General features: G+C 26.3%; 1 long non-coding RNA gene across 1 annotated transcript in view; it reads right to left on the reverse strand.

The window, feature by feature from the left end:
- Positions 1-13,943, reverse strand: part of LOC144084586 (uncharacterized) — a 24,431-nt gene extending 10,488 nt beyond the window's left edge. The window contains exon 1 of the long non-coding RNA XR_013303854.1: positions 13,499-13,943. This is a non-coding gene — a long non-coding RNA (uncharacterized LOC144084586). The remainder of the gene's footprint in view (positions 1-13,498) is intronic.
- Positions 13,944-13,960: the final 17 nt, after the last annotated feature.

Consider the following 13,960-nt stretch of genomic DNA (forward strand, 5'->3'; position numbering starts at 1 on the left):
ACGACATAGTATAGTAAGGCTTTTTTTCTTAAAAAAAGACATAGTATAGCAAGGCTTTTTTTCTTAAAATACGACATAGTATAGTAAGGCTTTTTTTTCTGAAAAAAAACGACATAGTATAGTAAGGCTTTTTTTCTTTAAAAACGACATAGTATAGTAAGGCTTTTTTCTTAAAAAACGACATACTATAGTAAGGCTTTTTTTCTTAAAAAACGACATAGTATAGTAAGGCTTTTTTTCTTAAAAAAACGACATAGTATAGTAAGGCATTTTTCTTAAAAAACGACATACTATAGTTAGGCTTTTTTTCTTTAAAAAACGACATAGTATAGTAAGGCTTTTTTCTTAAAAAACAACATACTATAGTAAGGCTTTTTTTCTTAAAAAAACGACATAGTATAGGAAGGCTTTTTTTCTTAAAAAAACGACATAGTATAGTAAGGCTTTTTTGTTAAAATCCGACATAGTATAGTAAGGCTTTTTTTCTTTTAAAAACCGACATAGTATAGTAAGGCTTTTGTCCTTAAAAAACGACATAGTATAGTAAGGCTTTTTTTTCTGAAAAAAACGACATAGTATAGTAAGGCTTTTTTTCTTTAAAAACGACATAGTATAGTAAGGCTTTTTTCTTAAAAAACGACATACTATAGTAAGGCTTTTTTTCTTAAAAAAACGACATAGTATAGTAAGGCTTTTTTTCTTAAAATATGACATAGTATAGTAAGGCTTCTTTTCTTAAAATACGACATAGTATAGTAAGGCTTTTTTCTTAAAAAAACGACATACTATAGTAAGGCTTTTTTTTCTTAAAAAAACGACATAGTATAGTAAGGCTTTTTTTCTTTAAAAACGACATAGTATAGTAAGGATTTTTTTTCTTAAAAAACGACATACTATAGTAAGTCTTTTTTTTCTTAAAAAAAACGACATAGTATAGTAAGGCTTTTTTTCTTAAAATACGACATAGTATAGTAAGGCTTTTTTCTTAAAAAACGACATACTATAGTAAGGCTTTTTTTCTTAAAAAAACGACATAGTATAGAAAGGCTTTTTTTCTTTAAAAAACGACATACTATAGTAAGGCTTTTTTTCTTAAAATACGACATAGTATAGTAAGGATTTTTTTCTTTAAAAAAACGACATAGTATAGCAAGGCTTTTTTCTTCAAAAACGACATCCTATAGTATGGCTTTTTTTCTTTAAAAAAACGACATAGTATAGTAAGGCTTTTTTGTTAAAATCCGACATAGTATAGTAAGGCTTTTTTTCTTAAAAAAACGACATAGTATAGTAAGGATTTTTTTTCTTAAAAAACGACATACTATAGTAAGGCTTTTTTTCTTAAAAAAACGACATAGTATAGTAAGGCTTTTTTCTTAAAAAAAACGACATACTATAGTCAGGCTTTCTTTCTTAAAATACGACATAGTATAGTAAGGATTTTTTTCTTTAAAAAAACGACATAGTATAGCAAGGCTTTTTTCTTCAAAAACGACATCCTATAGTATGGCTTTTTTTCTTTAAAAAAACGACATAGTATAGTAAGGCTTTTTTGTTAAAATCCGACATAGTATAGTAAGGCTTTTTTCTTAAAAAACAACATACTATAGTAAGGCTTTTTTTCTTAAAAAAACAACATAGTATAGTAGGGCTTTTTTTCTTAAAAAAACGACATAGTATAGTAAGGCTTTTTTTCTTAAAATACGACATAGTATAGTAAGGCTTTTTTTTCTGAAAAAAACGACATAGTATAGTAAGGCTTTTTTTCTTTAAAAACGACATAGTATAGTAAGGCTTTTTTCTTAAAAAACGATATACTATAGTAAGGCTTTTTTTCCTTAAAAAAACGACATAGTATAGTAAGGCTTTTTTTCTTAAAATACGACATAGTATAGTAAGGCTTTTTTTCTTAAAATACGACATAGTATAGTAAGGCTTTTTTTTCTGAAAAAAACGACATAGTATAGTAAGGGTTTTTTTCTTTAAAAACGACATAGTATAGTAAGGCTTTTTTCTTAAAAAACGACATACTATAGTAAGGTTTTTTTTCTTAAAAAAACGACATAGTATAGTAAGGCTTTTTTTCTTAAAAAAACGACATAGTATAGTAAGGCATTTTTCTTAAAAAACGACATACTATAGTAAGGCTTTTTTTCTTAAAAAAACGACAGTATAGTAAGGCTTTTTTCTTAAAAAACAACATACTATAGTAAGGCTTTTTTTCTTAAAAAAACGACATAGTATAGTAAGGCTTTTTTTCTTTAAAAAACGACATAGTATAGTAAGGCTTTTTTGTTAAAATCCGACATAGTATAGTAAGGCTTTTTTTCTTTTAAAAACCGACATAGTATAGTAAGGCTTTTGTCCTTAAAAAACGACATAGTATAGTAAGGCTTTTTTCCTTAAAAAACGACATACTATAGTAAGGCTTTTTTTCTTAAAAAACGACATACTATAGTAAGGCTTTTTTTCTTAAAAAACCACATATTATAGCAAGGTTTTTTTTCTTAAAATACGACATAGTATAGTAAGGCTTTTTTTCTTAAAAAAACGACATAGTATAGTAAGGCTTTTTTTTCTTTAAAAAACGACATAGTATAGTAAGGCTTTTTTCTTAAAAAAACGACATACTATAGTAAGGCTTTTTTTCTTAAAAAAACGACATGGTATAGTAAGGCTTTTTTTCTTAAAAAAACGACATACTATAGTAAGGCTTTTTTTCTTAAAAAAACGACATAGTATAGTAAGGCTTTTTTTCTTAAAAAAAAGACATAGTATAGCAAGGCTTTTTTTCTTAAAATACGACATAGTATAGTAAGGCTTTTTTTTCTGAAAAAAACGACAGTATAGTAAGGCTTTTTTTCTTTAAAAACGACATAGTATAGTAAGGCTTTTTTCTTAAAAAACGACATACTATAGTAAGGCTTTTTTTCTTTAAAAAACGACATAGTAAAGTAAGGCTTTTTTTCTTAAAAAAACGACATAGTATAGTAAGGCATTTTTCTTAAAAAACAACATACTATAGTTAGGCTTTTTTTCTTAAAAAAACGACATAGTATAGTAAGGCTTTTTTCTTAAAAAACAACATACTATAGTAAGGCTTTTTTTCTTAAAAAAACGACATAGTATAGTAAGGCTTTTTTTTCTTAAAAAAACGACATACTATAGTAAGGCTTTTTTTCTTAAAAAAACACATATTATAGCAAGGTTTTTTTTCTTAAAATACGACATAGTATAGTAAGGCTTTTTTTCTTAAAAAAACGACATAGTATAGTAAGGCTTTTTTTTCTTTAAAAAACGACATAGTATAGTAAGGCTTTTTTCTTAAAATACGACATAGTATAGTGAGGCTTTTTTCTTAAAAAAACGACATACTATAGTAAGGCTTTTTTTCTTAAAAAAACGACATGGTATAGTAAGGCTTTTTTTCTTAAAAAAACGACATACTATAGTAAGGCTTTTTTTTCTTAAAAAAACGACATAGTATAGTAAGGCTTTTTTTCTTAAAAAAAGACATAGTATAGCAAGGCTTTTTTTCTTAAAATACGACATAGTATAGTAAGGCTTTTTTTTCTGAAAAAAAACGACATAGTATAGTAAGGCTTTTTTTCTTTAAAAACGACATAGTATAGTAAGGCTTTTTTCTTAAAAAACGACATACTATAGTAAGGCTTTTTTTCTTAAAAAACGACATAGTATAGTAAGGCATTTTTCTTAAAAAACGACATACTATAGTTAGGCTTTTTTTCTTTAAAAAACGACATAGTATAGTAAGGCTTTTTTCTTAAAAAACAACATACTATAGTAAGGCTTTTTTTCTTAAAAAAACGACATAGTATAGTAAGGCTTTTTTTCTTTAAAAACGACATAGTATAGTAAGGCTTTTTTCTTAAAAAACGACATACTATAGTAAGGCTTTTTTTCTTAAAAAAACGACATAGTATAGTAAGGCTTTTTTTCTTAAAATATGACATAGTATAGTAAGGCTTCTTTTCTTAAAATACGACATAGTATAGTAAGGCTTTTTTCTTAAAAAAACGACATACTATAGTAAGGCTTTTTTTTCTTAAAAAAACGACATAGTATAGTAAGGCTTTTTTTCTTTAAAAACGACATAGTATAGTAAGGATTTTTTTTCTTAAAAAACGACATACTATAGTAAGTCTTTTTTTTCTTAAAAAAAACGACATAGTATAGTAAGGCTTTTTTTCTTAAAAAACGACATAGTATAGTAAGGCTTTTTTCTTAAAAAACGACATACTATAGTAAGGCTTTTTTTCTTAAAAAAACGACATAGTATAGTAAGGCTTTTTTTCTTTAAAAAACGAAATACTATAGTAAGGCTTTTTTTCTTAAAATACGACATAGTATAGTAAGGATTTTTTTCTTTAAAAAAACGACATAGTATAGCAAGGCTTTTTTCTTCAAAAACGACATCCTATAGTATGGCTTTTTTTCTTTAAAAAAACGACATAGTATAGTAAGGCTTTTTTGTTAAAATCCGACATAGTATAGTAAGGCTTTTTTTCTTAAAAAAACGACATAGTATAGTAAGGATTTTTTTTCTTAAAAAACGACATACTATAGTAAGGCTTTTTTTCTTAAAAAAACGACATAGTATAGTAAGGCTTTTTTCTTAAAAAAAACGACATACTATAGTAAGGCTTTCTTTCTTAAAATACGACATAGTATAGTAAGGATTTTTTTCTTTAAAAAAACGACATAGTATAGCAAGGCTTTTTTCTTCAAAAACGACATCCTATAGTATGGCTTTTTTTCTTTAAAAAAACGACATAGTATAGTAAGGCTTTTTTGTTAAAATCCGACATAGTATAGTAAGGCTTTTTTCTTAAAAAACAACATACTATAGTAAGGCTTTTTTTCTTAAAAAAACGACATAGTATAGTAGGGCTTTTTTTCTTAAAAAAACGACATAGTATAGTAAGGCTTTTTTTCTTAAAATACGACATAGTATAGTAAGGCTTTTTTTTCTGAAAAAAACGACATAGTATAGTAAGGCTTTTTTTCTTTAAAAACGACATAGTATAGTAAGGCTTTTTTCTTAAAAAACGATATACTATAGTAAGGCTTTTTTTCCTTAAAAAAACGACATAGTATAGTAAGGCTTTTTTTCTTAAAATACGACATAGTATAGTAAGGCTTTTTTTCTTAAAATACGACATAGTATAGTAAGGCTTTTTTCTTAAAAAAAACGACATACTATAGTAAGGCTTTTTTTCTTAAAAAAACGACATAGTATAGTAAGGCTTTTTTTCTTTAAAAACGACATAGTATAGTAAGGATTTTTTTTCTTAAAAAAAACGACATAGTATAGTAAGGCTTTTTTTCTTAAAATACGACATAGTATAGTAAGGCTTTTTTTCTAAAAACGACATAGTATAGTAAGGCTTTTTTTCTAAAAACGACATACTATAGTAAGGCTTTTTTTCTTAAAAAAACGACATAGTATAGTAAGGCTTTTTTTCTTAAAAAAACGACATAGTATAGTAAGGCATTTTTCTTAAAAAACGACATAGTATAGTAAGGCTTTTTTTATTTAAAAACGACATAGTATAGTAAGGCTTTTTTCTTAAAAAACGACATACTATAGTAAGGCTTTTTTTCTTAAAAAAACGACATAGTATAGTAAGGCTTTTTTTCTTAAAAAAATGACATAGTATAGTAAGGCATTTTTCTTAAAAAACGACATACTATAGTAAGGCTTTTTTTCTTAAAAAAACGACATAGTATAGTAAGGCTTTTTTCTTAAAAAACAACATACTATAGTAAGGCTTTTTTTCTTAAAAAAACGACATAGTATAGTAAGGCTTTTTTTTCTTTAAAAAACGACATAGTATATTAAGGCTTTTTTGTTAAAATCCGACATAGTATAGTAAGGCTTTTTTTCTTTTAAAAACCGACATAGTATAGTAAGGCTTTTGTCCTTAAAAAACGACATAGTATAGTAAGGCTTTTTTCCTTAAAAAACGACATACTATAGTAAGGCTTTTTTTCTTAAAAAAACGACATACTATAGTAAGGCTTTTTTTCTTAAAAAAACACATATTATAGCAAGGTTTTTTTTCTTAAAATACGACATAGTATAGTAAGGCTTTTTTTCTTAAAAAAATGACAGTATAGTAAGGCTTTTTTTTCTTTAAAAAACGACATAGTATAGTAAGGCTTTTTTTCTTAAAAAACGACATACTATAGTAAGGCTTTTTTTCTTAAAAAAACGACATGGTATAGTAAGGCTTTTTTTCTTAAAAAAACGTCATACTATAGTAAGGCTTTTTTTCTTAAAAAAACGACATAGTATAGTAAGGCTTTTTTTCTTAAAAAAAAGACATAGTATAGCAAGGCTTTTTTTCTTAAAATACGACATAGTATAGTAAGGCTTTTTTTTCTGAAAAAAACGACATAGTATAGTAAGGCTTTTTTTCTTTAAAAACGACATAGTATAGTAAGGCTTTTTTCTTAAAAAACGACATACTATAGTAAGGCTTTTTTTCTTAAAAAAACGACATAGTATAGTAAGGCTTTTTTTCTTAAAAAAACGACATAGTATAGTAAGGCATTTTTCTTAAAAAACGACATACTATAGTTAGGCTTTTTTTCTTAAAAAAACGACATAGTATAGTAAGGCTTTTTTCTTAAAAAACAACATACTATAGTAAGGCTTTTTTTCTTAAAAAAACGACATAGTATAGTAAGGCTTTTTTTTCTTTAAAAAACGACATAGTATAGTAAGGCTTTTTTGTTAAAATCCGACATAGTATAGTAAGGCTTTTTTTCTTTTAAAAACCGACATAGTATAGTAAGGCTTTTGTCCTTAAAAAACGACATAGTATAGTAAGGCTTTTTTTTCTGAAAAAAACGACATAGTATAGTAAGGCTTTTTTTCTTTAAAAACGACATAGTATAGTAAGGCTTTTTTCTTAAAAAACGACATACTATAGTAAGGCTTTTTTTCTTAAAAAAACGACATAGTATAGTAAGGCTTTTTTCTTTAAAAAACGACATACTATAGTAAGGCTTTTTTTCTTAAAATACGACATAGTATAGTAAGGATTTTTTTCTTTAAAAAAACGACATAGTATAGCAAGGCTTTTTTCTTCAAAAACGACATCCTATAGTATGGCTTTTTTTCTTTAAAAAAACGACATAGTATAGTAAGGCTTTTTTGTTAAAATCCGACATAGTATAGTAAGGCTTTTTTTCTTAAAAAAACGACATAGTATAGTAAGGATTTTTTTTCTTAAAAAACGACATACTATAGTAAGGCTTTTTTTCTTAAAAAAACGACATAGTATAGTAAGGCTTTTTTCTTAAAAAAAACGACATACTATAGTAAGGCTTTCTTTCTTAAAATACGACATAGTATAGTAAGGATTTTTTTCTTTAAAAAAACGACATAGTATAGCAAGGCTTTTTTCTTCAAAAACGACATCCTATAGTATGGCTTTTTTTCTTTAAAAAAACGACATAGTATAGTAAGGCTTTTTTGTTAAAATCCGACATAGTATAGTAAGGCTTTTTTCTTAAAAAACAACATACTATAGTAAGGCTTTTTTTCTTAAAAAAACGACATAGTATAGTAGGGCTTTTTTTCTTAAAAAAACGACATAGTATAGTAAGGCTTTTTTTCTTAAAATACGACATAGTATAGTAAGGCTTTTTTTTCTGAAAAAAACGACATAGTATAGTAAGGCTTTTTTTCTTTAAAAACGACATAGTATAGTAAGGCTTTTTTCTTAAAAAACGATATACTATAGTAAGGCTTTTTTTCCTTAAAAAAACGACATAGTATAGTAAGGCTTTTTTTCTTAAAATACGACATAGTATAGTAAGGCTTTTTTTCTTAAAATACGACATAGTATAGTAAGGCTTTTTTCTTTAAAAAAACGACATACTATAGTAAGGCTTTTTTTCTTAAAAAAACGACATAGTATAGTAAGGCTTTTTTTCTTTAAAAACGACATAGTATAGTAAGGATTTTTTTTCTTAAAAAAAACGACATAGTATAGTAAGGCTTTTTTTCTTAAAATACGACATAGTATAGTAAGGCTTTTTTTCTAAAAACGACATAGTAAAGTAAGGCTTTTTTTCTAAAAACGACATACTATAGTAAGGCTTTTTTTCTTAAAAAAACGACATAGTATAGTAAGGCTTTTTTTCTTAAAAAAAACGACATAGTATAGTAAGGCATTTTTCTTAAAAAACGACATACTATAGTTAGGCTTTTTTTCTTAAAAAAACGACATAGTATAGTAAGGCTTTTTTCTTAAAAAACAACATACTATAGTAAGGCTTTTTTTCTTAAAAAAACGACATAGTATAGTAAGGCTTTTTTTTCTTTAAAAAACGACATAGTATAGTAAGGCTTTTTTGTTAAAATCCGACATAGTATAGTAAGGCTTTTTTTCTTTTAAAAACCGACATAGTATAGTAAGGCTTTTGTCCTTAAAAAACGACATAGTATAGTAAGGCTTTTTTTTCTGAAAAAAACGACATAGTATAGTAAGGCTTTTTTTCTTTAAAAACGACATAGTATAGTAAGGCTTTTTTTTCTTAAAAAAACGACATAGTATAGTAAGGCTTTTTTTCTTAAAATATGACATAGTATAGTAAGGCTTTTTTTCTTAAAATACGACATAGTATAGTAAGGCTTTTTTCTTAAAAAAACGACATACTATAGTAAGGCTTTTTTTCTTAAAAAAACGACATAGTATAGTAAGGCTTTTTTTCTTAAAAAAACGACATAGTATAGTAAGGCTTTTTTTCTTAAAAAAACGACATAGTATAGCAAGGCTTTTTTTCTTAAAATACGACATAGTATAGTAAGGCTTTTTTTTCTGAAAAAAACGACATAGTATAGTAAGGCTTTTTTTATTTAAAAACGACATAGTATAGTAAGGCTTTTTTCTTAAAAAACGACATACTATAGTAAGGCTTTTTTTCTTAAAAAAACGACATAGTATAGTAAGGCTTTTTTTCTTAAAAAAATGACATAGTATAGTAAGGCATTTTTCTTAAAAAACGACATACTATAGTAAGGCTTTTTTTCTTAAAAAAACGACATAGTATAGCAAGGCTTTTTTTCTTAAAATACGACATAGTATAGTAAGGCTTTTTTTTCTGAAAAAAACGACATAGTATAGTAAGGCTTTTTTTATTTAAAAACGACATAGTATAGTAAGGCTTTTTTCTTAAAAAACGACATACTATAGTAAGGCTTTTTTTCTTAAAAAAACGACATAGTATAGTAAGGCTTTTTTTCTTAAAAAAATGACATAGTATAGTAAGGCATTTTTCTTAAAAAACGACATACTATAGTAAGGCTTTTTTTCTTAAAAAAACGACATAGTATAGTAAGGCTTTTTTCTTAAAAAACAACATACTATAGTAAGGCTTTTTTTCTTAAAAAAACGACATAGTATAGTAAGGCTTTTTTTTCTTTAAAAAACGACATAGTATATTAAGGCTTTTTTGTTAAAATCCGACATAGTATAGTAAGGCTTTTTTTTCTTTTAAAAACCGACATAGTATAGTAAGGCTTTTGTCCTTAAAAAACGACATAGTATAGTAAGGCTTTTTTCCTTAAAAAACGACATACTATAGTAAGGCTTTTTTTCTTAAAAAAACGACATACTATAGTAAGGCTTTTTTTCTTAAAAAAACACATATTATAGCAAGGTTTTTTTTCTTAAAATACGACATAGTATAGTAAGGCTTTTTTTCTTAAAAAAACGACATAGTATAGTAAGGCTTTTTTTTCTTTAAAAAACGACATAGTATAGTAAGGCTTTTTTTCTTAAAAAACGACATACTATAGTAAGGCTTTTTTTCTTAAAAAAACGACATGGTATAGTAAGGCTTTTTTTCTTAAAAAAACGACATACTATAGTAAGGCTTTTTTTCTTAAAAAAACGACATAGTATAGTAAGGCTTTTTTTCTTAAAAAAAAGACATAGTATACCAAGGCTTTTTTTCTTAAAATACGACATAGTATAGTAAGGCTTTTTTTTCTGAAAAAAACGACATAGTATAGTAAGGCTTTTTTTCTTTAAAAACGACATAGTATAGTAAGGCTTTTTTCTTAAAAAAACGACATAGTATAGTAAGGCTTTTTTTTCTTTAAAAAACGACATAGTATAGTAAGGCTTTTTTGTTAAAATCCGACATAGTATAGTAAGGCTTTTTTTCTTTTAAAAACCGACATAGTATAGTAAGGCTTTTGTCCTTAAAAAACGACATAGTATAGTAAGGCTTTTTTTTCTGAAAAAAACGACATAGTATAGTAAGGCTTTTTTTCTTTAAAAACGACATAGTATAGTAAGGCTTTTTTCTTAAAAAACGACATACTATAGTAAGGCTTTTTTTCTTAAAAAAACGACATAGTATAGTAAGGCTTTTTTTCTTAAAATATGACATAGTATAGTAAGGCTTTTTTTCTTAAAATACGACATAGTATAGTAAGGCTTTTTTCTTAAAAAAACGACATACTATAGTAAGGCTTTTTTTCTGAAAAAAACGACATAGTATAGTAAGGCTTTTTTTCTTTAAAAACGACATAATATAGTAAGGCTTTTTTCTTAAAAAACGACATACTATAGTAAGGCTTTTTTTCCTAAAAAACGACATAGTATAGTAAGGCTTTTTTTCTTAAAAAAACGACATAGAATAGTAAGGCATTTTTCTTAAAAAACGACATACTATAGTAAGGCTTTTTTTCTTTAAAAAACGACATAGTATAGTAAGGCTTTTTTCTTAAAAAACAACATACTATAGTAAGGCTTTTTTTCTTAAAAAAACGACATAGTATAGTAAGGCTTTTTTTTCTTTAAAAAACGACATAGTATAGTAAGGCTTTTTTGTTAAAATCCGACATAGTATAGTAAGGCTTTTTTTCTTTTAAAAACCGACATAGTATAGTAAGGCTTTTGTCCTTAAAAAACGACATAGTATAGTAAGGTTTTTTTCTTAAAAAAACGACATAGTATAGTAAGGCTTTTGTTCCTTAAAAAATGACATAGTATAGTAAGGCTTTTTTTTTCTTTAAAAAAACGACACAGTATAGTAAGGCTTTTTTCTTCAAAAACGACATCCTATAGTATGGCTTTTTTTCTTTAAAAAAACGACATAGTATAGTAAGGCTTTTTTGTTAAAATCCGACATAGTATAGTAAGACTTTTTTCTTAAAAAACGACATACTATAGTAAGGCTTTTTTTCTTAAAAAACGACATAGTATAGTAAGGCTTTTTTTCTTAAAAAAACGACATAGTATAGTAAGGCTTTTTTTCTTAAAATACGACATAGTATAGTAAGGCTTTTTTTTCTGGAAAAAACGACATAGTATAGTAAGGCTTTTTTTCTTTAAAAACGACATAATATAGTAAGGCTTTTTTCTTAAAAAACGACATACTATAGTAAGGCTTTTTTTCTTAAAAAAACGACATAGTATAGTAAGGCTTTTTTTCTTAAAATACGACATAGTATAGTAAGGCTTTTTTTCTTAAAATACGACATAGTATAGTAAGGCTTTTTTCTTAAAAAAACGACATACTATAGTAAGGCTTTTTTTCTTAAAAAAACGACATAGTATAGTAAGGCTTTTTTTCTTTAAAAACGACATAGTATAGTAAGGATTTTTTTTCTTAAAAGACGACATACTATAGTAAGTCTTTTTTTTCTTTAAAAAAACGACATAGTATAGTAAGGCTTTTTTTCTTAAAATACGACATAGTATAGTAAGGCTTTTTTTCTAAAAACGACATAGTATAGTAAAGCTTTTTTCTTAAAAAAACGACATACTATAGTAAGGCTTTTTTTCTTAAAAAAACGACGTAGTATAGTAAGGCTTTTTTTCTTAAAATACGACATAGTATAGTAAGGCTTTTTTCTTAAAAAAACGACATACTATAGTAAGGCTTTTTTTCTTAAAAAACGACATAGTATAGTAAGGCTTTTTTTCTTTAAAAACGACATAGTATAGTAAGGATTTTTTTTCTTAAAAAACGACATACTATAGTAAGTCTTTTTTTTCTTAAAAAAACGACATAGTATAGTAAGGCTTTTTTTCTTAAAATACGACATAGTATAGTAAGGCTTTTTTTCTAAAAACGACATAGTATAGTAAGACTTTTTTCTTAAAAAACGACATCCTATAGTATGGCTTTTTTTCTTTAAAAAAACGACATAGTATAGTAAGGCTTTTTTGTTAAAATCCGACATAGTATAGTAAGGCTTTTTTTCTTTAAAAAAATGACATAGTATAGTAAGGCTTTTTTTTCTTTAAAAAATGATATAGTATGGCTTTTTTTTCTGAAAAAAATGACATAGTATAGTAAGGCTTTTTTTCTTTAAAAACGACATAGTATAGTAAGACTTTTTTCTTAAAAAACGACATACTATAGTAAGGCTTTTTTTCTTAAAAAAACGACATAGTATAGTAAGGCTTTTTTTCTTAAAAAAACGACATAGTATAGTAAGGCATTTTTCTTAAAAAACGACATAGTATAGTAAGGCTTTTTTTTCTTTAAAAAACGACATAGTATAGTAAGGCTTTTTTGTTAAAATCCGACATAGTATAGTAAGGCTTTTTTTCTTTTAAAAACCGACATAGTATAGTAAGGCTTTTGTCCTTAAAAAACGACATAGTATAGTAAGGCTTTTTTTCTTAAAAAACGACATACTATAGTAAGGCTTTTTTTCTTTAAAAAACGACATAGTATAGTAAGGCTTTTTTTCTTAAAATACGACATAGTATAGTAAGGCTTTTTTCTTAAAAAACGACATACTATAGTAAGGCTTTTTTTCTTTAAAAAACGACATAGTATAGTAAGGCTTTTTTTCTTTAAAAAAACGACATAGTATAGTAAGGCTTTTTTTTCTTTAAAAAAACGACATAGTATAGTAAGGCTTTTTTCTTAAAATACGACATAGTATAGTAAGGCTTTTTTTCTTTAAAAAAACGACATAGTATAGTAAGGCTTTTTTTTCTTTAAAAAACGACATAGTATAGTAAGGCTTTTTTCTTAAAAAACGACATAGTACAGTAAGGCTTTTTTTCTTAAAATACGACATAGTATAGTAAGGCTTTTTTTTCTTTAAAAAACGACATAGTACAGTAAGGCTTTTTTTCTTAAAATACGACATAGTATAGTAAGGCTTTTTTCTTAAAAAACGACATACTATAGTAAGGCTTTTTTTCTTTAAAAAACGACATAGTATAGTAAGGCTTTTTTTCTTAAAAAACGACATACTATAGTAAGGCTTTTTTGTTAAAATCCGACATAGTATAGTAAGGCTTTTTTTCTTAAAAAAACGACATAGTATAGTAAGGCTTTTTTTCTTTAAAAACGACATAGTATAGTAAAGCTTTTTTTCTTTAAAAAACGACATAGTATAGTAAGGCTTTTTGTTTAAAAAACGACATAGTATAGCTTTAAAAAAAATAATGACCATGTGTAGTAAAGATTAAAATGCTTTACTTACAGTGAAAATAGTTCCTCTCCGCTTGATGCAAAGTCCCCCAAAAACAGGTTAATGGGAGTTTTCGTCCAAGTCCTTCTTCACAGTGCAGACCTTGATGGGCAAATAACTTCATCGACGCAGCGTTTGGCTCCATCTTAATGATAATTGCATTCCTCGTGGTTACAGAATGTTTGCTTCTTTCTTCTGGATGTAACGCACAGTCGATTCATTCATGATCCATTGGATGACGCAAAACGTTTAAAGTGCATTTTCAACGCCGATTCAGTATCCATACAATGCTGCAAGAGGCTCGACGTAGTATTTCTCTGCACGATGCAAAATGTACGTAAAGTAAAATAAAAGGCACGACGTCGTTTGTATTTCCTGCGTTTCATTCTTCTTCTACGATGAAAATTGGCTTTTTTTCTGCGTGGTCTGCCACCCATTACTACAGGGTTCGTGCATAGCTGTAATGACTCACAG

Source organism: Stigmatopora argus, chromosome 11, assembly GCF_051989625.1.
Source record: "Stigmatopora argus isolate UIUO_Sarg chromosome 11, RoL_Sarg_1.0, whole genome shotgun sequence".
NCBI lineage: Eukaryota > Metazoa > Chordata > Actinopteri > Syngnathiformes > Syngnathidae > Stigmatopora > Stigmatopora argus.